This window comes from Haliaeetus leucocephalus, unplaced genomic scaffold, assembly GCF_000737465.1.
Source record: "Haliaeetus leucocephalus isolate CR32 unplaced genomic scaffold, Haliaeetus_leucocephalus-4.0 Scaffold0, whole genome shotgun sequence".
Classification (NCBI taxonomy): domain Eukaryota; kingdom Metazoa; phylum Chordata; class Aves; order Accipitriformes; family Accipitridae; genus Haliaeetus; species Haliaeetus leucocephalus.
The window spans coordinates 14,245,356-14,269,923 of record NW_010972436.1 but is presented as its reverse complement, the minus strand read 5'-3'; the positions used below and the strand labels follow the sequence as shown (position 1 = coordinate 14,269,923).

The 24,568-nt window shown below is 39.2% G+C and overlaps 1 protein-coding gene across 7 annotated transcripts in view; it reads left to right on the top strand.

Moving 5' to 3' along the window:
- Positions 1-24,568, top strand: part of EPC1 (enhancer of polycomb homolog 1 (Drosophila)) — a 71,163-nt gene that overhangs the window by 18,156 nt on the left and 28,439 nt on the right. Inside the window, exon 1 of one of the 7 annotated variants that reach the window (XM_010585238.1) lies at positions 45-65. The exons of 5 other annotated variants lie outside the window; for them this stretch is intronic. The gene's annotated coding sequence lies outside the window, so the exon portion shown is untranslated. Of the gene's footprint in view, positions 1-44; positions 66-201; positions 223-24,568 lie in introns of those variants that run through there. One more of the 7 variants, XM_010585245.1, reaches the window with a different exon arrangement.

The following is a 24,568-nucleotide window of genomic DNA, read 5'->3' as shown; positions in this document are numbered from 1 at the left end:
GCTCCGGCGTGAACTTAGCTCGGCATTAAGTAAAATTGTGATGTTCGCTACGTGGAAGTACAGAAGTCAGTACTGAAATACTATTAGAAGTAAGAAAATCCGAATTTGGAGGCCAAAAGTCTACCACTTCCCTCTCAGTTTGCTGTCTCCGTGGAGAATGAAACTTCAGCCTTTTCGAACTTAAGGATCACTTAATCATTCACTCAGCACGTTCCAAGATAGGTATAACGTTCAATGGCCGTTGTTGATGAAGACCCCTGCTGAAGTGGGCTATTCGTTACTTTCAGCGTTTGCAGATCTTTAGTTATTTCCTTCGTATAATCAGTTTTCCCCATTTGTGCGTTAAGCACAGCAAATAGGGGAGAACTGTAGAAATATCGTTATGTAAACAAGTTTTGGAATTTAGTGATTAAGAACAAACGTGACAATTTCATAGTCTTGAGTTTTGCTAGCTGTCAGGCTTCCATCGTCCTTCTACCGTGACAGGCTCTAAAGTTCCTGTTTGTATTTCCAGGTGTAGCAAACTTGGAGTTACTTCTCTAAAACTCAAAATACACATACATTCTTTAAATATAGTCTTCTCTTTGTGGCACTGTTGCTCTATGTTAACTGATTCTGTGAATTTTTATGAAATGTCTTCAGGCTGAATGATTTCTAGAGAGTGGTACTCTTTGCATGTTGTGGTCTCCATTCACTAACTGCTCTCTGAGGCTTTTCTATATTTCCAAGTCCTGTGCAAGTCATAAGTTGCTTTTAAACATCCACTAAAATGTGTATTATGAAGCGTGGGGCTTTCTTGTTGGTGGGTGGTGGGGTTTTTTATGGTTTTGTTTTGGTGGTGCTTATTTTTGTGAAGTGAAGGTGCTCAAAACTTTAGCATGGTATCCATTTAGTAGTAGTATTTAAGCAGCAGGGAGCTATGCTTAGATGCTCCTGTTTCTTTTTACGCAGTAGATGTATTCTGAATTGATACTTGTAGATTCTGAATATGAGAGAGAGCACCCTTAATTTCCACTTGTACCAGAATTTTAAATTTTATGTTTGCTATGATGCTTGCATGCCGAGCTTATTTCTCAGTTAAAGTGAGCAAGTGTGTATGCATGCATGTATTTATGTAGAAATGCCAGTTTGCTATCTTTCTTCTTTTTTACTGCTTGCCTGGCAGTTACAAGTTTTCAGGCTAGAAAATTACATGGGGTAACTATATAACCTCCATAAACCCAGAGATACATGTCTTAGCTAAGTAAAAGTACTCATGGGCAAGGGAAAATTTTTAAACGTTAATTATAAGACTTGTTTCTGTGGTTAATGTGATGCTTTTGATTACTGAATCTAGCTTTGAGGGTTAAACTTCAGAGCTGTAGGTGTGAGTAAACACTTCCCACAGTTAAAGTTTGCTCATGCCTTTGTTTTAAATATATGTGTACACACACAAACACACACCCCCTATAGAAATTTGTTTGCCATCAGTAAACACAGGTGTCTTCCTGAACACTTTTCAGATCTTCTTACATAAAATAGTTGATGTTAAACTCTTCCCCCTTCGTGTTTCTGCAAACTTGCTAAATTTCCTTCCTTCCCTCTTGTTGCCCCAAAAAGCTTTCTCTTCAGTTGGTGTTGACAACAAAGAGACATGGTAGTTGACTAAAGTTACGGCATAGCTCATAGGTTTAATGCCCTACTACATTCTGTTTCCCAAACTGCATGCCATGCAGGATTTAGGAAAGTTGGGAGTTGTGTTTGTTACATAGCAGTTGAAGATATGTTAGAGGATTTTTTTCCTAATACTTACAGATAATACAAAATATCTAATATTTTCATTTCGCTACAAACAGATGGCAAACCATCCATAAGAATCTGGGGGGAGGGGGCGGCAGCTTCAACTAGCGTGAACAGGCATTTATAACTATTTTTATAAATAGCATTCTAACATTGCCTTGAGTTTTGCATAAATGTAATTTTAAATGAACACATATTTGGAATTAAGAGCTCTCCTCTTGACTAAATAACTTTCCCTAGGGAAAAATGCAATCAAAGACATATAATATTTAAACATCAAGTCACAAGATATTTAAATGACTGATTAGTGTTTTGGTGCACAAAAAGCAATCTATTTTGCTTCCCTTTCATCTTATCTTTCTCCCATCCTGTTCCTACAAAGAATAAATGTGGAAAATAGTACATCTTCATTATTACAACTGGAAACATTATTTCAGCAATGATGTTCTGTACGAGTCTTCTGAAGGAAAAACAACCTTGCTAGGCTGATCCAAGTTCTAAAATATGCAATTGATGAGAGAGATAGTAACTCTTTAAAAAGAAGTGGCAACTAAAGGCCTTAAAGTGATGTTAGTTCTGTTAACAAGTAGAGTATACCTTTCTGCTTAGTAAGTTGTAAGTTCGGTTAGTGATTTTGTTTGGAGGTAAAAGACTATAGTAAAAAGCTCTTTGGCACACAGACAGTGGTACTTGAAGTTATCAACTGATACTGTGTTCTGACAGTTGGTTTAGCTCCCAAGTTCCTAGGGTAAACACGTTGTGGCTGTTGCCAAGTCTGTTGCTAAATCTAAGAAACTAAAAACTATCAGGAGACATATGCATCTCGAAAAAAGAAAAGCTTCAAAATGTAATGACACTTCTTAGGCAATACTAAACATGCCCTGTATTATCTCAAAATCTGGTTTTGACCAAAACACATCCTTAGTGCTGTAATTTTGAGAACCAGACAACAGACCACTGTTAATAATATAGTAATGCAGATTTGGTTAACAAGTCCATTTTAATTCATAGCTGCCTGAATAAAGAAGTAGATGGATTGGATTTGTTTATCCTTTGTGAAGAATTTTTTTTTTTAAAGGTGTTACTTTGTGTGGCCTGTTGGTTTTGTTTTTTGAAGGGGGTGTTGCTTTTCTTTAACTGGAAACTCAGATTCTAGACAGAAGGGAGGCAGCTGGGAAAGCAGAGCAGAGGTAACTTTAGTTTTTTTGAGATAAACGAAGTGCTTTACTGAAAAATTAACAGTCTGAAGCTTTTTGAACATGTTCAGTAACTTATCTTACAGAAAGAAAGCATGCATAGCTTTACATGTGTCCTAGATTTGATGGCCTCCAACAAAACCAAGGAACACTGTCCTTGTTTTCCCTGTGTTTTTCTGAAAGGAAAGGAGATAGGACACACACCGCATCCCCAGCCTCTAGCTTCTCTTAGATAAAAAATAGAAACTTGGGGGGGGGGGGACTTCGTAGATAATTTAAAAAAAAATTGTCCTTGTGGAAAATTATTGTGAATATAGTTGTGTTTGGTTTTTTTTAAGAGGGTTAAAAAGAACAAAGCCATGTGTTTGAAGCGCCTCATATCAAAGCATATTAAAGATGTCAGGAAGTGTGAACTTCTTGGCTGAAGCAGTGCCTCAGCAAAGATTAGTGTGTGAGCAGAGATGCTTTTAATTAAGTGCCCTAGTATACATCAGAGAAATGAATTATCTAAATAGGAAAATATGGCTATGTTGATGACATTTCCAGAGTTAATAACAGTCCTTTGGGTATGGGAATTATCATGGGTTTGAGGGGTTCTGTTTTGTTTTGCTTTTTCTTGAGTGAGTTTGTTATCCTGATGTAAATGCTGATATTACTGTGGTCATACTAAGGTTTTGGATGTTGCATTTCCCTTTTGTCCTGTGCATGTTTAAGTTTGTATAGGTTAGATGCACATTTTCCATCAGGTAAACTTTTCTAAATCCTGGTGTCTCTGTCCTTGGTGTTGAGGCAGGGGAGAATATTAAGTGGTGAGAAGTCCTGTTGCTTTATTGTATTACTCTTAACTCCCTGTTCTGACTAAGATCATGGTCCAGTGGTTAAACTTTGCCCTCATCTTAACTCTGGAGTAGCAGCTTTCTTGTCCTGCTAGATTTCTGCAAGACTGATGCACTATGTGGAGTTCTGCTCTTAAGGTTCAGAGTTTAAAATAGAGCTTGCTTTCTAATTTTAGTTAGTGTTGCTAGTAGCAGATAGAAGAATTAAGCACCGAGAGTCTGAAATTGTAAGCTGTACAGCTGTTCATTCAATTCTGTTTTCCTTTGCATATGTGTTATGATGTAACAGGTTGCACAGAAGGTGGAATTAAGTCTGTATGTGCATTTGTCATCTGTAAATACTGTCATACCCTGTTACCTGGTGTTTGAGCAAACTTTTGAAATAGTTTAAAATGTGCTTTTGATCTCTTTAAATCCATAGTTGTAGTTATCTTCCCTGCCCTGGCTTTGGGGATATTTAAGAAAAGCTTATTTGGTAAAATTTCATTATTAGATGTAACTCTTTTTCTTTTTTTTTTTCCCCTTCTCCCCCTAGTATCAGCATGACCTGTCAGAATTTGCTAAATGCTATAGAAGACCTGATGAAGATAACCTAATGTTCATTCATATGCTTCGGAACACTTAAAACATATTCTCTGACAGGTTGTGTCTTAATTTAGCAAAGCACTACTTGGTTAATTTCACTTTTACACAGTTTGGGTGGGCTCAAGGATCACATCCTCTCCATAAAACTGCCTGGAGCGCAGCTACCATAGATCTTTTCCAGGCAATACCTGCACGGAAAGTATGCCTTTCTCTTCCCAAATCCATGCTGGAGACATTGGGAAGCTACCATATCCAGATTCTTTTGCTGCTGAAACAGCTGTTTTTACCTTATCAAGGAAAAAAGCTGATAAGGAATGTACAAGAAGGGACCCGTATGTCACTGTCTAAGCTGTGATGAATTTAAAAACATGTGAAGTGTATAGCTGAGGTGTGGCAAGTCGGTGTATGAATGGTCTTGAATTACATATGTAAATTTCACTAAAGGACCTATAGTCTTTTTTTTGTATATTACATTCTTGCCAGCTTAAACTGCATTCTGGGTGTGCTTCCATGAAAATATGTATTTTCTGCTAATTAAACAACTGTGTATGTGATGTGTAAGTACTCTCAAAATAACCACTACCTTGCTGATGCATGATTCACTGATACTAAGTGTTTTAGGAGTTTTAGGATCTTGTAGGGGCAATCAGAATTACGTGAATGTAAAATCATAACAGATACTGTAACTGAATAATCAGGTTTTTTTTTCCTGTGATGTAGAGTCAGGAAAGTCCCCATAAAGTTTTTAGCTTCCTGTCCTGGTTTCAGCTGGGATAGAGTTAATTTTCTTTCTAGTAGCTGGTATAGTGCTATGTTTTGGGTTCAGTATGAGAATGTTGATAACACACTGATGTTTTTGGTTGTTGCTAAGTAGTGTTTATACTAAGTCAAGGATTTTTCAGCTTCTGATGCCCAGCCAGCAGGAAGGCCGGAGGGGCACAAGAAGTTGGGAGGGGACACAGCTGGCCCAAACTGGCCAAAGAATATTCCATACCATATGTCATCATGCCCAGTATAGAAACCGAGGTGGTTGGCTGGGGGAGACGGATTGCTGCTTGGGAACTAACTGGGCATTGGCGAGTGGTGAGCAATTGCATTGTACATCACTTGTTTCGTGTATTCCAGTCCATTTTTTTTTCCCCTTCCTTTCTGTTATATTAAACTGTTCTTATCTCAAGCCGCGAGTTTTACTTTTTTTTTTTCCCCCCATTCTCTCCCCCATCTCACTGGATGAGGGCGAGTGAGCAAGCGGCTGTGTGGTGCTTAGTTGCTGGCTGGGGTTAAACCATGACACTTAACTAACAGAAGAGAATCTGCATGTGTCCCCTCTGTCCCGTCCTGTTGTGTCCGTGTCCTGCCTCTTCCCCACTGCACCCCCCCAGCTTCCACTTGTAGAAGTCAAGTATAATCTTAAAACAGATGAACTGAACTCCTTTAGTGGTCTGTTCTTAGACCAGGAGAGCTGAAACATTAAAGGATCTTGAAGTAAATGGGGAGAGTAGAGACAGGGGTTTTTTCCATACTCTTTGATTCATGAGTCCTGCAAACTGGAAGTGTTGCTTCCTGTTTGTGTTCTGTTCCTCTTTGTCGAGCTTTTCTGCTTGCTCATAGTAGGAGACATTAATTTTATATGCCAGTCTAATCTTTTTTGTGTTTATTTTTAAACACACTTAACTCAAAGATTAGATTCCTAAGGGCATATGTGTTTGATAATTTGACAGGAGGGGAACAGAGACGGGTTTGTTGCAATTTTGTCTAAACCAACAGTCTACAAACACCTCGGTTCAGAGCTGGGAGAGTTTTTTCTGTGAGCTCATACAATGGCCTTAAGTTTACCTTTTAGTTTGGTATTGAGCTTAGTAACTTACTTCAGGTATACCTGTGTGAAAAAGATCTGAGATCCTTAGCCAAAGATTTAGAGAGAAAAAACCGTGACAGCTCACCACAAACAGCCAAATTTCAAGTATAGGAAAACTCCCATACCATGTCAAAATATTCAGGTGATGAAAAGTGTGTGTTTTCTCCCCCCCGCCCCCCATGAGTCCCACTGCCAACTGTTTAGGAATAGTGGCAGCTTACTGGATATTTCACCTTCAGTTGCACCAAAGCTTTCTCTTCCATTGTGTTTAATGTTGGAAGGTATTCTGTGTACCTGAACAGTCATGCAAGTTAGGAAGTCTGGCTGATGGTGAGAAGTAGCTTCTATAGTGAGCATTTTATGCACTGTCTCACACTACCTAAAGAAAGTGGTTAATTCTGTGGTGTGAAACCCACCTGTACCAGCAGTGTTTCCTTTTGAAGTCAGAGGGTTAGTGGTGGTGTAGACTTCTGTTACAGATTGGTGGAATTTGTTTGAGGCTGGAATGAGATTGCCCATCCCAATTCGAAATCAGAGGCAGCAAAACTTACCACGTTCATCTAGAAACAAGAAGTACGGATTGCACCTATGGGATTTGACAGCTTCCTGGAAGTCAGCAGTTCCGTGTAAAAGTTTAGGAATCATGATAGATGGCCTGCTATTACACCGTAGAGAAGTTGGGCGCTAACTTGGAAGTTGTGAGCAGGGGACTGCCATGAAAGTGGTTTGATAATGTTATGTTAGTTCTGTATATGGTGTCAGTTAAACATGTGATAATGGTGAAGGTGTACGTGTCATGTTCTAAAGTAATGTTGAAAACATTTAAGGTTTCAGAAAATAGCAAGAAGAGTTGGTTGATTATCAGTGCCATATGCAGGTCAGAGGCTTCTCCAGGAGGTCCAAATTCTGTTTTGAAATGATGGAGGACATGAATTAGCAAAGTCACTTTGGAAGAATTTCAAGTCAGGACATTTGTGTTCTGGGTCGAGGATGTTCATTTTCCAATTTGTTTATTGTCTATACAAGTTATATATGGAAATAAAAGCAATTTAATTCCTCCTAAAAAAGTTGTTCCAGAAAAGCTAAGTGGGGAACAGTCTTAAGGAATTAGTTTGATATATGCATACTCAAATTATTTTTAACCTTTTCTTGATTTCCCAGTAATTGCGCAAGGAGAAGGCATGTAAAAGCAGTGGCTTTATGCATAGCAGAGTTAACTACAGCAAGACCAAATGTTCATATTCAGACTTAAGATAAAAATGTTAGACTTACTTAGTACTCTCTTATTTACAATGAGGATGGTTAACCATTGGAAGAGATTAAAAATCTCTCTCAAATTATTTTCATTAAGACTGGGGGAAAAAACCCCACAAAGATAACTTCGTTAGCAGTATACTTAATAGCACAAGAAGGAATGCAACTGGCAGAGTTTTGGAGTTAAAGGAGAGGAGCTCGCGCCAGGGTAAACTGTAAGTCGTTTTAAGGCCAGGCTTGTATGGAAAGTCTTTACCTCCTGGGAGTTTTCACAGCCTGTCTTAAGGAGGAGCCCCATAAGGTTGTCTTCCTGACTGTTTTTCAGATTTGATCTATCCTATAATGGATTTCAGCAAAAGATCAGGTATTAACTGTATACAGTAAATATTAATAACATTAGTCATGGGAAGGGGCAATCATTCAGTAACCTTGATGTTTGAGGATCAGGGTGATGTGACTTTATTTTTCTTTTCATTTTAATAGCTAACATGCTGTATTTTATTCCAGTAAAACTTAGGTTGTTCACAGGAACCTGCCTAATATTAATTTGTTTCAGGTAGAAAAAAAGTGCAATGTGGCAAGCCCTTAAATCTGCTATTGTTTTCTTTGAGTAGACCACTTTGCTTGTCGCTGTCTCAATAGTTGTGCCATAATTATATGATCATGTTCCTCAAAACTGTATATGCAATTATTTCAGTATCAATTTGTGGAGTATTCAGTGTGAGTTTTGAATACCTGTAAATTAATACATTACTTTTTTGAGTCTTTGTTTTAAAGGAATGTGTGTATGTGTGTGGGAGTCTGCTCTGCTAGAACAGAATATTGTAATTTGCTGGCCATAGGTATATGTAGTAAGTTGTTCTTTTTCCACTTCATTTCCACTTTCTACTTGCAAGAGGAAAAACTAGCTTTAATATCAAGGAATGCATCAGATGACTAATGCATCAGAATAAAAATGCTGGCAGCTGCATTTGTATATATCCTGTTCCTGTTTAATGAGCCTTTACATACGCTCTGCTCTCCCTTCTACTGGTGTATGTGTATTTCTGTGTATTCAGATGTATGTATATTCGATGACGAACCCTGTTCTGGGAGGATCTTCCTGGTTAAAAAATAGATGAAGGTGAATTGCATGAATTGAGGATGGAATAAAAGTTTGAAAACTTCTGGGTCTCTCAGTCTTTTCAAGCATAGGTAGCTTGAGTGAGAGAGGAAACTATCCTCTTAAACCCTAAGTACCACTCTTAAAGATGTGTTTCCTTTATATTTAGTCAGAAGTTAAGAAATTAATATTTTTTTAATTGGAAGCTTTCAAGAGGGTGTTGTTGGAAAGGATTGCTTTCTAACATCCATTTACATTCATACCTCTATACCAATTTCATGACTTCAAGGTTGTTCCTTCCTAGTTGTAAATAGAAATTAATTTGAGATCTTGTAGCCTGCCTGGAAGACTTACCAAGCTTACATTTGAGGAGAGAGATTTGTAGCAAAGGCTGCCCTATATATACATTTCATGCTACTGTCCCTTTTCTGTTATAATTTGAAGGGCTGTAGTAGAATAGACAGAATAGAATAGACTATTTCAGTTGGGAGGGACCTACAGCGATCATACAGTCCAACTGCCTGACCAATTCAGGGCTGACCAAGTTAAAGCATGTTATTAAGGGCATTGTCCAAATGCATCTTGAACACTGAGAAGGTTTAAGTTAGGGGCATCGACCACCTCTCTAGGAAGCCTGTTGCAGGGTTTGACCACCCTCTCGGTAAAGAAATGCGAGCCTTCAGATTCTTCACTGATCAGATGTCCCAAGTCAAACCACGGCTGCTAGGAGAATGTTAGCATGGAAAGTCGAATTCTGCATAGGCTTCTGTTTCCAGATTTTCCTTTTGAAAACTCGAGGATTTTGTGCAAGGCTGTGTTCTTATGAAAGTGTAATGATTGTGGGTTAAAGATGCAGAACGTGTTTTGGAAAGGGGAGAAGGGTGCAAGTTGCTTTGCCAAACTCCATTGATCTGTAATGAGTCTCACCCAAACTGCCTTTCTCGGGATAGGTATGGAAACACTTGATGTAACTTGATTTGTTTACCCTTCTGTCTGTGCCATTATCATTCCCCATGTTAGTCTGTCTACATAGTATGTGACATCTCTTCTTCCAGGCATTGCCCAAGATGTAGGTATTTGAAATGTTCTGTTCTCTTGTGTTTTTAAATTCTCTAATTCTGTTCTCCTTAAGTTTCTTTAAACACTGGTGATAAAATTGTATTCCTGGTTTCCCCTGTGCCTTTATGTTTTTGCTTAAGAAATGCAGCTTTTAACTCCACGGTAAATCTACACCTCCCACTCCCAGTCCTGTATTAGTATTTCAGCGGGACATGTCCTGTATGTTTTTTGATATTTTATTTTTCTCACTACTTAAAGTACAAGAAAAAGAATTCTGGAAAGGGTGGCAGAAAATAGGAACTGACTTCTGGAAGAAGATTTTACAGTATTGTGATCTGATTTGTAGTATTTTCAATTCAGTAACCTAGGTGTATCTCAGAAAAGAGCTGAGTTTAAAACAACAGGGTGGTTTTATTGGAAAATTTAGGAGTAAGGCTACAGGTAAAAGCCAACTTGAGTTTGAGCCCTGCAGAATTTTTGTATTTTGTATAGTTACTGGAATCTTTTAGGTGGGTTACTTCTACAAAACTGTTGGATCCTTCAGATGTTTATGGATAAAGTCATGCAATCTCTTTTGTTTCTCTGAAATTTTTTTTATTATTGTATTCTTTGCCAAAGATGATGATCTTGTTTGCTCTTCTCTTGCTATTTATCTTCTGTTTTGTTAGAAGAAAGTTACGATTAGTGTTAGTGCACTACTAGTTCTGCATTCTGATTAAGATGCTGTGGTCTTAAAAGTAGGCCAGGTACTATAAGAGATTGTTCAAATGTTAGGAATAAAGGTGGTTTAATATTCGCAGTCAGTCCATCTTGGACAGCTAATGTATTTCATTGAGTTAGAACTTCAACAGACTTAAAGTCAATAGGCAAGATTTATTTTCTTGTAGTTTGTATGAGGGGAAAGAACTTGAGCTACCAAAACTGAAGTAAGCCAGCTTCCCTTTTTTTGTCAGTAATGTAAGGGGTTTGTTCAGTGTGAAAAAAGTATGTATAGGAAATTAGTGAAACATGCATGTTTACAAAGTGCCTCTGTCAAAAAAAAAAAAAAAAAAAATCTGTACCAGAGCTGTAGGATAAGAGTGACTAACAGAACTTTGTTGCATGTTAATGCTCTCAGCCTTCCTCTGAAGGGGGGGTATTTCCTCTGAGGTGTCTAAGGTATTTAAAAATTCGTTTAATGGTAGCTAAATATTGAAAACAAAGTTGGTATATCCTGGGCTGGAACAGCAAGCGGTAGGGGTTTTTTGATGATCTTCAAGGCTTTATTGGAGGAAGTTGTTGCAGTTAATGCATTAACCTTTAAGTCTGGTCTGGTTTTCCATAGCATCTGTATTTTTACTGTAGAAGGACCTTGAGCTGGTAGATGGTAGTTGTTAAAAGCTGCCTTTGGGAGCTTTAGCTGGCTTTTAGGTAGTTGGAGTCTGGGCTACAGAATGTCCTAGAAATAAAGACAAAACTTTAGCATTGATAATATCTGGAGAAACTGGTAAGGGAAGAGAAGCTCTGAAGTGCTCCTAATAAGTTCGTGTTACTGAGGAAAGTGTACTGCAAGCTATATACTACTATAATTTTGTGTTGGTATCATGGGTATGTTGCATGACTAGTCCAGTCAGAAGCTAACAGTTTCATCGCTGTATGGCAGGATAGTATGAACTTCCAAAGCCATCTGGAATCTATAGGAAAAACAGTAATGGATATTCCTGTTGGTAAATGAGAGCCTGTCAAAAAATCAAGCCTGTAAAACCAAGCCCTCAATTTGTTCATTACTGATTCATTTCAACAGGTAAAGAAGGTCCCCTACATGATTTAGTAACCTATTTTTAAATGTTGTATCCAGTGGTTGTCTTAACACTGTAATTTAAAAAATTAAAGAAGTGAGGTATCTGAGATCTTACTTTGGCTTGTATTAAATTGTAATTTCCCTGGTGTAATTTTCTGGAAAAAAAAATAATTTGAATGTTTTCCAGTGTTAGTCTTCTCATGAATTTCATTGTCCTGTCTTTCAACAATGTAAGTTTGACCTCTTGATCTGTGCTTAAGAGAACTCTGGATAAGAAGCAGTTTTTTAGTTAATAGAGAAGGGGAAGATTTAGCAATAAATTTGCTGTAGAGTGTCTCTTACACCAGAGTGTTTTGCACTGTGGTCAGAAGTGTATGTGCAGTTCACTTCTATGTTTATACTGGATGTTTGTCTTGGTTTTGTGGTTCATTCCCACCCTTAACATGGAGAGTGAGTGTGCATGTATGTTAGGCTGCGGTGTAATTTCTCTTCAGATGGTCATAGAGCTAAATGCTAGCTGAGAAGTGTACTCTCTGGAAAGTTGTTTCAATACTTTGCTCTTTCACGCTTGTTAAATATGAATTATGCATTCGCATTACCTGAGAATGTTAGACAGTATTTATTGCTGGGGATTTGAAGGGAAGTCAGACCACCTCTTTAGCAGATGGCACTGTCTGCACAGGTGGAATTGGAATTTGAGGTCCTAAGCCAGCTTTGACAGCAGTATCATTTCCAGGGATGGAGAGAACATAATCTTACTTTGGCTTACAGTTACTGAACTGACTCTGCTTGGTCAAACCTTTGTTGTAATACTGGATAGGTGGAGGAAGTAGGGATACATTGTCTTGTGGATAGCTAACAGTGCTTCATAGGGTAGTTCCCTTTAACTTAGGAATTGTGAAAGGAGTAGGGAAAGGAGTAAAATCTACTTAAGGGAAAAGCCATACAATACCATCTATTAGTAGTTAGTTACCAGTACAAGTGTGCTGTCAGAAATACGCAAAGATGCAAACCAAAAAGACTGAAAAATGTTTTCGGTGTCTTCAAGCTATTATTACAAAAAGCTGTGAAGTATTAGTCTTGAAGACTTTTCTTGCCATATTTTAGTGATGTCATGTTGATAAACCTAAGGGAACAGCCTGCCCCCCCAACATGGGGGCTTAAGTGTGGTCTTAAGTACCATAGAGACTTCTTTGTGATAGCAAACTGTGGCAAGTACTTTGTCATCTATATTAGAATTTTTGGTTAACAACACATTTTATGTTTATTCCTAGTTTCTCTCACCTTGCATTGTAATGTTGATTTTGCTTTCTGTTGATCAGTTACTGTTTGGCCCTTTGTTTTCAGCATGGGGAACAAATGCAGGAGTTGTACAGAATAATTGAACTATTTAATGTGGTGAGCATTATGAAACTGAGACTGTAATTGGTAATTTAAAAGCGTAACATGTTAGGCAGCTATGAATTTTGTTCTCCAAGAACGTATGCAGTATCAAGTTGATGTTTTTCAAGGTATCATGTGCTAAATAATCTTTTATAAATACACTCGTTAATGGCAATATAGCTAAAATAGTCATTGCACAGAAGGGATAAGATGAATTCATGCAAAGTACAAAATCTCACTTGCAACCTCTGGTAGTTTACATGGCACTAGGTTGTGAGAGGGAGAGGCAGGATGTCTATTGTAATAGGATATTTTCTGAAGTCCTGTAAATGGGTTTCTCTGCTGATATGTGGGCTACATTCTTGGACTCAGTATTTGGGAAGGGCACAAAGCAGTCTCTAAAATGTCTATTACACTTCAATATATTAAATTTTATATTATAGAGGCACATTAAATCATGAATATTGTATTGGGTTTGTGTGGCAAGGTTTTGGTAGTGGGGGAGTTACAGCGGTGGCTTCTGTGGGAAGCTGCTCGAAGCTTCCCCTATGTCCAACAGAGTCAATGCCAGCCGGCTCCAAGACAGACCCGCTGTCAGCCAAGGCCAAGCCCATCAGCGATGGGAGTAGCACCTCTGTGATAACATATTTAAGAAGGAAAAAAGAGTTCTGGCAGCACAGAAACTGCAGGTGGAGAGAGGAGTGAGAACACATAAGAGAAACAACCCTGCAGACCCCAAGGTCAGTGAGGAAGGAGGGGGAGGAGGTGCTCCAAGCACTGGCAGAGATTCCCTAGAAGACCCTGGTGAGGCAGGCTGTCCCCCTGCAGCCCAGGGAGGTCCACAGTGGAGCAGATATCCACCTGCAGCCCGTGGAGGACCCCACGCCAGAGCAGGTGGATGCCCAAAGGAGGCAGTTACCCTGTGGGAAGCCCATGGTGGAACAGGCTCCTGGCAAGACCTGTGGACCCGTGGAGAGAGGAGCCCACGCTGGAGCAGCTTTTCTGGCAGGACTTGTGACCCTGCAGGGGACTCACGCCGGAGCAGTGCGCTCCAGAAGGACTGCACCCTGTGAAAGGGACCCATGCTGGAGCAGTGTGTGAAGAACTGCAGCCCGTAGGAAGATCCCACATTGGAGAAGTTCATGGAGGACTGTCTCCTGTGGGAGGGACCCCACGCTGGAGCAGGGGAAGAGTGTGAGGAGTCCTGTCCCTGAGGAGGAAGGAGCAGCAGAGACAAGGTGTGATGAACTGACTGTAACCCCCATTCCTTGTCCCCCTGTGCTGCTGTGGGGGAGGAGATAGAGAATTCAGGAGTGAAACTGTGCCTGGGAAGAAGGGAGGGATGGGGGGAAGGTATTTTAAGATTTGGTTTTATTTCTTATTACCCTACTCTGGTTGATTGGCAATAAATTAAGTTAATTCTCCCTAAGTAGAGTCTGTTTTGCCTGTGATGGTAATTGGTTGAGTGCTCTCTCCCTGTCCTTATCTGGATCCATGAGCCCTTTGTTCTATTTTCTCTCCCCTGCCCAGGTGAGGTTTTGTGTTGGGTTTTTTTTGTTCTTAATAAATGAAGGTTGTAAACTGACTTGAATGCTGGGTAAGTGAAAGGTATTAAAATACCATCTGGGGGAGGCGGGGGTAAAACACAAAAACTTGGCTGGGCTAAAATTGACAGTGTGGCCTGAAAAAATTGACGCTATCTCCTTGTAAATCACATTCAGTAGTCCTATTTTGTTCCATTCAGACACTTAACTCCCACTGTGTGCATGAGAGAGTAACAACAGTTATAATGTATTGAACTTACGAGCAGTAAGGAAATGCTTGTCCTTAAAGTAAACCTTTCCCATTCACCTCTGTTCTTCCTTCTTTCCTCCCCTCCTCTGTATGGCTTTACTGTCTTTTACCAGTCTTAGTTGTTTAATGTTCATACCAGCCTTAAAAACAAGGTTGGTGGTAAAAGGTCATGAATTTGAAATGCTAGTCTGTCTTGTGTTTTTTTAAAGGCAATCTAAATAAACATGGAGATCAACAAGATATCAACAATAGCTGACCTATAAAGAATAATGATTTGGCATCTGAGTCATAGTACCTGTAGCACTTTGTCATTCAAAACACATTCTTACTGATGAGGAAACTTTTAAGTTTGTATTTAGTCTGAGCCTTTCAGCCTAATACAGATCTCTGCTCTAGGTAGCATCTTTGTGCATTCAAATGTAGCAATGTTCATTCTAAGCCAAGAAAAGTGTCTAAATCTGTAGATTTGCAAACCGAAGACTGACGTCTGCAGCAGGAAATACACAGATAAGCTCATCACAGTGGTGTAATCTTTGGAAAATCTATTTTAAGTTATTCAGTATTGCACCTGTCACTATTGAAGAAGCACTTTTCCACCTTTGCAGCATCAGACCTGAAATTCTGATCTGTTGTGTGTTGTGAATACAGAGGCTAAGACAGTTTAGTTGAAAAGTATTGGTAGGTTTTACTTGTGTTTTCATTAACAGATTTTGACAAAACTTAGTTCTATAGTAATTGTTAAGTAGATTTCTTCTTCACTAGATGCCTTGTGCAGTATAACTCTTGAGTATGTCTATTCTAGCATTTATACTTTTAGGGGGCATTACTTCAATTTTCTAAAATGTCTTAGCAGCTCTCTTGATACCTTGCTGTCTTCATATATGAAAAAGCCTCTTCCTAAGAGTTACAAACTGCAATTTTTTATTTTTTTTTTTAATAACAAAAGTTGTAATTTGGAGGAATATGAGATGGGAACTTTGATAGCAAGGTTAGGTGCACTCTTTGCCAGCCTATGCATATTTGTGCAGCTCATGTTTCTGCTCATTACTATATGACAGTTTATTTCCATTGTGTGTTATACAGAGGAAAAAAGTACTAAAAATGCAGGTATTGTGAGTCTACAAAAGTGTGCTTGTTTAACAGACTAGCGTTTTGGCATTACTATGATTCACCATGTGCTTTTTCTACAGACTTTTTCTTCTATGTAGCATTGAAGTGGATAACACTAAAGGGCTTTTTTTTTTGTTTTGTTTATTTTTGAAATCAGAAATAACCTTGATAGTGTAAAGTGATGCTCTGGAAGCTTCTTTTGTTTCATTTTTTTTAGCTGAACTGTCATGAGCTTTTTATATGGAATGCATGTGTGACTTCTTAAAAGGTGCTTAAATTGTTTAGGTTGTTACAGCAAACTTGTTTTTGGGTATCTGACAGGAGCTGCTGAGCCTTAACTCGTGAATGAACAAACTTAGACAAATGTTGTGTCCTGGTTTCATCTGGGATAGAGTTGTCTTCCTAGTAGCTGGTATAGTGCTATGTTTTGAGTTCAGTGTGAGAAGAATGTTGGTAACACTGATGTTTTCAGTTGTTTCTAAGTAATGTTTAGACTAAAGTCAAGGATTTTTCAGCTTCTGATGCCCAGCCAGCAAGAAGGCTGGAGGGGCATAAGAAGTTGGCACAGGACACAGCCAGGGCAGCTGACCCAAACTGGCCAAAGGGGTATTCCATACCATGGGACATCATGCCCAGTATATAAACTGGGGGGGGATCGCCTCTCAGGGATTAACTGGGCATCAATCAGCAGGTGGTGAGCAATTACATTGTGCATCATTTGTATATTCCAATCCTTTTATCATTACTGCTGTCACTTTATTAGTGTTATCATTATTAGTTTCTTCTTTTTGTATTCTATTAAACTGTTCTTATCTCAACCCACGAGTTTTACTACTTTTCCCAATTTTCTCCCCCATCCCACTGGGTGGGGTGGCAGTGAGTGAGTGGCTGCATGGTGCTTAGTTGCTGGCTGGGGTTAAACCATGACATGTTGATACTTGGTTTTCTTGGTAATGGTTTTGATGTTTTGCTGTCCCTTCATAACTTCAATACTGTATAATGTTCAGTACAAATATCAATCAATTTCTATTGCTATTTAAATTGTAAAGTACTGCTCGAGATAACAAACCTGGACTTTACAGAAGAGGTAGTTAAACCTGACAATCTTGTAAACAAGGCAATCTTATCAGAAGGTACAGTTATTTTAGTTTTGTGTGTTATAGAGCCTGTGTACACCCCATGGTTCACTTGCTGATTTATCTTTTTTAAAAATTAGTAATTTTTGTTAATTTGCCTTTTTCCCCCCAACTAAAAATAAAGTTGCATATGTGTTGGGTATCTCTCAAGCCTCTTTATTAATGTTAGAGTTGCATAATGCACACTGGACTAGAAAGTTCGTAGAAGAAAAAGTTATCAGACTACTAAACACAAAGACTAAAATAAATGTGGCTTGCATTCCAGCTTCTGGTACATTGTGGCTCAGGGAGAGAACAGCTGTGGAAGTATGGCTGTGGTTTTTGTGCTGTACTTACTGTCTTCGGCAGGGATGCCTATGGGTTCCTTTTTGAAATGGTGTTAGGCAAAGTGGCATTGATAAAATCCACGCTTGTCTTGCAGTTAGTTTCCAAAAATGTTTCTGCGTTCTTTGTAGAGCTTGGTTAATAGTAATGCCTAGTGTTCAGATTAGCCCAGTCTACTAGTTTGGGCATTTGTTTATTAAAGTCCTCGTGTAGTTGCACAATTTGGTGTTTAGAGATCTGACCTTCAAGCTCCATGTAATGCTAAGTTTCAGTCTTACTGCAAGTTTCTGAGGGGAAAAATAGTAGCTCTAGTTACTGTTTTTGAGATCTGTTTTTAATGCTTTTTAACAAAAGAAACCAAATCCTGTTCTTAATTAGTCTTGTTTTTTCTTCAGAATCTTTGAGCACATGTAGATCTGGGAAGCTGTTGATCTCCGCAGTTTGTGGAGTCTGGCCTGTAGAAGGGAATGTTTTTAAGCCTTCAGTAGACTGATACTAAGGAGATAGAGGCACTTCTCAGACTGTATGTTACGGCTTTATTGCCTTGCCTGGTGTTTTTCTCTTCCTTGCCTGTCTTGATTCTGTATTGCTGCTGAGTTGATTAATGAATCCAGATCCAGATATGCCTGAACTGCAAAGGAGAAGAGGTTGGTTTAATGATCGCTTGAAAACCCAGTCTGAGGAACAACTCCTGTGGAAGGAGTGGTAAATGTATTTTTTTCCATAGTTGACAGAAAATGTTGAGAGAAATGTAGTACAAAATTTCACCCAACTCAGTTGACTTCTGTTGAAGTCCTGTTATCTATGTAAATGTAGATTTATAACTTACACAGCACTGAGTGAAGTTAAAGGTTATGGTGTTCTACTATGATACATAACTGGAATAGTTGAGGCACCCTGTCTGTGTTGGAACACACAACCCTGTGTGCATCTGCACATTAGCGTTGTTGAGTAGAGCAGTGAGACGGAATAGAGACTTGTTTGCTGCGAAGTTGGGCTACCATGTCACTGTTCAAATGACGCTGCTTTTTTTATCAGTGCTCAGTACTGTTAACAGTAGTATCGATCCCCGTAATTAATAAAAATGCTGGAATCCACATGTACAGCTTTTGCCATCCAAAATTACTTGAGTTGTTATGCAGTATTGCTGATGCACAGTAATGTTTAAGCAAGCAGCAAGATACTGCTACGTCTATCTTTTAACTTGGGAACTTGATGCAATTTTATTATGAGTCAACCGATGAAACGATCTTTAAGTTCTGCTTCTGTTTTCCCTATACAAGGGGAATATAATTTTGCTATAAAGATTTATTCACGCTCTCATAAATGGCTTTACAGCTGAAACTTCTGATAAGGGCTGTTCTCATTCTGCTGTAGACTATATCCTGAAAGCTGTATTCTTGTAAACTGTGTCAAATCTTAGTTCATTTTGTGTTACAGTCTGATTTCAGCGTGGAGGTCATGCCCTGATCAACTTAAGTAATATGTTAAAAGCATCTTAATGTGTTCTTTAGAATCCTTTATTTAGGGGGAATGTATTTAGTTATTAAACTATATTCTGTTTAATATAGATCACTGAAATAGTTTTGATGCATTACAGTCTTACGAATTACAACTATACAGCTGGAACAGCAGGCTGTGTGAGGAAGGGGGACTTTGACACATTTGCAGTTAAGTCTGGAATCTTGTGAAATGTGTCTGTGTGGCAGTCACATGAGATGGGCTGAGCTGTTTTAACTGTGTTGGTATTGAAAAAAGGCAATTCCACTGTTTCCCTAGAGCTTGCCATGGTCTTTACATTACCTGTTAATGAAGTGATTTAGCTCACAGCAGAAGACTTGCCTAAGAATAACTCCCCTCCCCTCCACGTGTAACAGGGCTGCATAGGCTGAGGAGTTCCATTAGAGCTAAAGTGATTACAGAGGAAAAGGTGGGGCATTTTTATGGCCGTTGCCAATGCTGAGGAGATGGGATAGCTCATTCTGTTAGTATTTAGCTGTTAGCAATTCCTAAACAAAATATTTCAAACCAAGTCCTGTGGCTCTGAATGCATGTAGTGCGGTGGCAGTTCGGCAAGCAGCCAAATCACTTCAGTCTTTTTAGGTAGTCTGAACCGGACCTGTGCCTGGGAAGATTGAGGTGTTAAATTCCGTTTGTGAACTATACTGTGCAATTAAAGTATGTGTTAAATACTAGAGTTTTCCTGCTTCCCATGGTTCCCTAGGTTGTATATGTTATCCTCTCTGGCATGTCTTAAACAAATCTCATTCATTTTTTCATCTCTGCCTGTCTGTTTTCCACAGTAATTTAAAATATGAAACTAATTTCTTTTCAGTCTTCTGGTAACAGGACAGAAAATCACTCTCCATTTCTTCTAGCGTTGTCGTGATCTCTAGTACTAATCTTGTTGGAGTTCTGGGCCAAATGCCCTGAGTGTCCTTCACATCCCTACCACAATTCATTGAACAGGCATAGCAAGTAAAAATTTCCCAGAAGTTGTAAGTAATTTGCTGCTGGGAGTCCACAAATGCAGAAGCAAGATTATTCCAAGAAGAGGGCAGGCTCCTTGCATACTCATTGAAGTGTCTGATTTGAACATGGGGAAAACAGTCGACTACAATGCTCAAGACAGTGTGGCTGACCTAATTTCTAACTAGTGTTCCAGATAAAAAGACTAATAATGAGCAAGGTTTCTTGATAGTCTGTTAATTACAAAACCACGTATTTTAAAAAGTAAATTAGATCCCATTTTCACTGAGCAGTTGCTATTTAATCCTATGCAGCTATTTTAAGTTGGCATTTGTAGCAGAGATCTAATTATTATAGTAATTACAGTGGTATCCTTAATTGACTACTCATGAGACTGACATCAGTTGATTAACAGAAGCCATCTCCATAGTTTTTCTCCATGTTTGGAATATGAAAGGACAGCTTTAGGCTCTGCTATAATAACAAAAAAACATTTTTCTCTACTGCCTAGAATGATTCAGGACTTTGAGAGATCTTGGCAGCTTCAGAAGGGAAGATATGCAGCCATGTGATTTGGGCGAATCTTCAGGCAGCTTAAGTTGATGTGAGACGGTGTTTACCCTGTGTCCATATATACTACTAGTCATAATAGAAAGAAGGCTTACAATTTTTTGTGGGCCAGGCTGTGGGGGTGGGAGGGGTGGAATGATCTACTGTCTTCCTCAGGACCCATCACAGCAGGAGAGCAAGGAATAACATAATGCTGCTTTGTTGACCCACCACTTCTGTCCTGTTTTGATCATGTGTTCTTGTTGTGGCCAAATTTAAACTATTGCTAACACATTATGTGATAATCATATACTTGAAGTCAAGAGGGTAGAAGCTGCATGTATGCTTACCAACATAACTGTTGCCTTGCCATTATCAAAGGTCAGATTTATAAGCTGGTATTCAGGAGTTGGGCTTTGCTTTCTCAGAGTCAAGGATCAGTGTAACTCAGGGACAGATCTTGTGCCAGAATACCTGTTGAAGACTTTGGCGCTCTGCAAGGCAGATCAGATTGCCCTCATCAGTATGATGTGAGGCCGGTTTGGAGCTCTTTGCCAGTAGTTGTTTGGAAACAACAGTTGTTGATGCTGTAACAAACTTAGAATCGTAGAATCATTTAGGTTGGAAAAGACCTTCAAGATCATGAAGTCCAACCATCATCCATGCCCGCTAAACCATGTTCTGGAGTGCCTTGTCTACGTGCTTTTTGAATACCTCCAGGGATGGTGACTCAACCACTTCCCTGGGCAGCCTATTCCAATGTCTGACAACCCTCTCAGTAAAGAAATTTTTCCCAATATCCAACCTAAACTTCCCTTGCTGCAACTTGAGGCCATTTCCTCTTGTCTTATCTCCAGCCACCTGACAAAAGAGACCAGCAACTTGTCAGAATGTTTTGCTGTTTTGCATGTGGTTTTTTGCATGTAGTTATGTGTGACTGGATATGCATGTGAGGTAGTAAACAGAAAAGTGTGTGGTATGTTTCTGTAATAAGTGCTTCTGTAACAAGCTGTGAAACCCGTTGTTCAGAAGAACTGAGCATTTTTGCTTTCAGTCATACTACAAGCCACTAGAGCCACTTGCTGCCCTAAAGATAAGAAAAATGCAAAGGAAATCTGGGGTATCTCTGAACAGTTTACATTAATCTAAGGTGGCTACTATATTCTGGCTGTGCATTCCGTACCTTTGCTTGCAGCATTGCTGATGCTTGCCGGTCCCTCCGTGAGCCCTTTCTACTGCATAAGCTGATAACTGCTCCCCCTAGAGAGTCCCACAGAAGCATATTTCTGATGCCTGAACTGGTTCTAGGATGGGGGAAGAAATAATGTGAGTGACGAATAAGGGGCAGCCTTAAAAAAAAAAAAAACCCTTAAAATTTTCTTGCATGTAATTCTCTGAGATCACTCTCTATGAACCTCCTAATCTTGAATATAGATTATGTCTGATTAGTAAATTGCAGGACAACTAAGATCTGGTAACGGGAGGAGAAGGTGAAGAGAATGAGTCAGTTTGGATTGTTTTATTCCTTTCTGTCTCCTTTGTGTACAGATTTAGTGGATTGAATCTATGGACAAATTTCCTTTAGAGTAGATTGGCCATCCTTCCAAAAGAGGCCACCTTCCCTGATCATGCAGGCTACTGAGATTGTCCTGTGGCTGAGAGACAGGATGCATATCCCATAGCTCACTGAGCCAAGGAAGGGGGGAAGTTGGAGAATGATTTGCTTGCAGTAGGTCACAGAAGTGCTTCAGTAGTTGCTACCCATATGTTATGGGATGAGTTAGTCTGAACGGTCTTGGTGTACAGCTGGGTCTCCTAGCAACTTTGCTGTGTTGTGCTCCACTATCCTTCCACCAGTAAACGTTGCTTGTTTGAAATAACCTAGGCATAGGAACAGTGTTGTCCCTGTGAATTTAACAGCCAAAAATCTTTACCTTATAGCAGGTTGCTCTTGCACCAGTTCATCACCTCTGGATGACGTAGTTGATGACTTCTGATTTTTCCAGTTCCTAATGTTTTCTTATTTCAGCTTAATTAGAGAGTAATGTGTTTGTTTAAGATGAGCTGCAGTTTTGTTGGATTCTTATGTGTTTAGGTTTTTTTTAAGAGTTTTGGATCACAAGTTGCTAGAAGGTAAAACATGTCTAGAAAAAGACAGGTCTGTGAGTTTGTATACTTGTATGTCCTTGGTTCTGTCTCCACTGTGATCTGTTTTGTTGTAACTGTTGTGAACCTAGTGCTTCTTGACAACAACCTGTTGAAACTAGTATCCTTTTTAGTTCTTGTACCTTAAACGTTATAGTGTGAGCTGTGAGATGGTAATGTTGGAAAGCATTTCTATCAGGCAGTGGATGGATGTGAGAGGATTCTCCCCAGTTACGCTGATGCAGATCAGCAGGTCCACGAAGACCAGTAGATGGGCAGTGGTTTGGTGTGGTTCCCAGTAATGACAAAATCAGTTGTAGTGTCCTTTTGTATAGTTTTTGTATTTCTGAGGCAAAGATGTGGTTATGATGTGTACAGACTTGAACTCACTCCTGTGTCCTTTTTATGAGTACCAATATTTTAAAAAACTCTTTCCACTTGCTGTGTGTCGCTTCCTTGACCACCACATCTTTTGCTTCCCCCAACAAAGAGAGTATTCCCTTCCTTAGGGTGGACTTCGAGAATTTGGAAACTTTCTGCTTTGCTCTATGCGCTGGGCTTCAGAGTTGGCTATTTTGGTCATTGCCATAAGCAAACGTGCCTTAAATTATTATTTCTTTCAAGAGCTCTGGAATAATTTGGAGAAACTATTTGAAAAAACATGCAGTCAAATTACAAAACAGTGGATTGTTCCCTTCATTCTTAAGAAGATGCACTCATTGCTACTGCAGTAACATTTTTGTCCAATTGACTTATTTTAAAATGATAATATGCATTCTGTCCCTTTGCTTTGTTCAGTTGTTAATGACGGGGTTATATCACTTAGTCTTTTAATACCTTGTGTGTCTCCAAGGTGTGTTGCAGACTAAATATTTCATCAAAGAAATCTTTGTGCTCTGTCAGTGCAGTTTTCTTTGAGGAACTGTAACTAACTTGGAATCCAACAGTCACATTTCCAAAAACTTACCAAGTATTACCAAAATGTGAAAGAAGGTAAATACTGCTTGCTTTCAGTTGCTGCATTTCTGCTTGTTTTTGCTTGCAGGCAAGAGTGCCTACTTGTAGTCAGGTTGAACCACAATTATAGTATCCTTTCTTTTGTGTTCTAATTATTGTAATTCAGCTTTTTTTTAAGGTAGTGTGCTAGAAATGCAACAAGTATGCAAGTACTAAACTTGTTTTAAAGAATGTCGTGGTTTAACCCCAGCCAGCAACTAAACACCATGCAGCTGCTCACTCACTTCCCCCCCAACCCAGTGGGATGGGGGAGAAAATTGGGAAAAGAAGTAAATCTCGTGGGTTGAGATAAGAACAGTTTAATAAAACAGAAAAGAAGAAACTAATAATAACACTAATAATGACAGTAGTAATAATGAAAGGATTGGAATATACAAATGATGCACAATGTAATTGCTCACCATCTGCTGACTGATGCCCAATTAGTCCCTGAGCTGTGATTCCCCCCACTCCCCCAGTTTATATACTGGGCATGATGTCCCATGGTATGGAATACCCCTTTGGCCAGTTTGGGTCAGCTGCCCTGGCTGTGTCCCCTCCCAACTTCTTGTGCCCCTCCAGCCTTCTTGCTGGCTGGGCATCAGAAGCTGAAAAATCCTTGACTTTAGACTAAACATTACTTGGCAACAACTGAAAACATCAGTGTTATCAACATTCTTCTCATACCTGACTCAGGAACATAGCACTATACCAGCTACTATGAAGACAATTAACTCTATCCCAGCTGAAACTGGAACAAAGAATTACACCCATGTCCTTGCATTATCATTTGAGAGAGGTCCTGTTGCCCTCTGAAGCAGAACTGAACAAAAGTTCCAATTCCTTCAGGCTGCAGTGAGAGCTGCTCTGCTGTGTTCCTGCATTCCCTAGTGCCTTTGTTACTGCCAGCTTGCTTTAGATTATCACTCTTTGATGTTTTGGAACATGCATGGCAATACTGGTACAATAAGTGGATACAAGGGACGAACTTGGTATATCAAAATTAATAGAAAGGAAGACTACAGAATAAAGAATGGTGTCAATATATAATTTTGCTTAGGAAATTTCTTAAGTACATCATGCCTTGCTACATTGTGAGTAGTCAGAAGAAGGGCTGCTGTTTTGGTGGGCTTTTCCTGTAGACTAATGAGAGGAAAACTTCTAAAGGAGGAGAGTGGTTGTTGAGTTTTTGTTTGTTTAAACAACTAGTAGG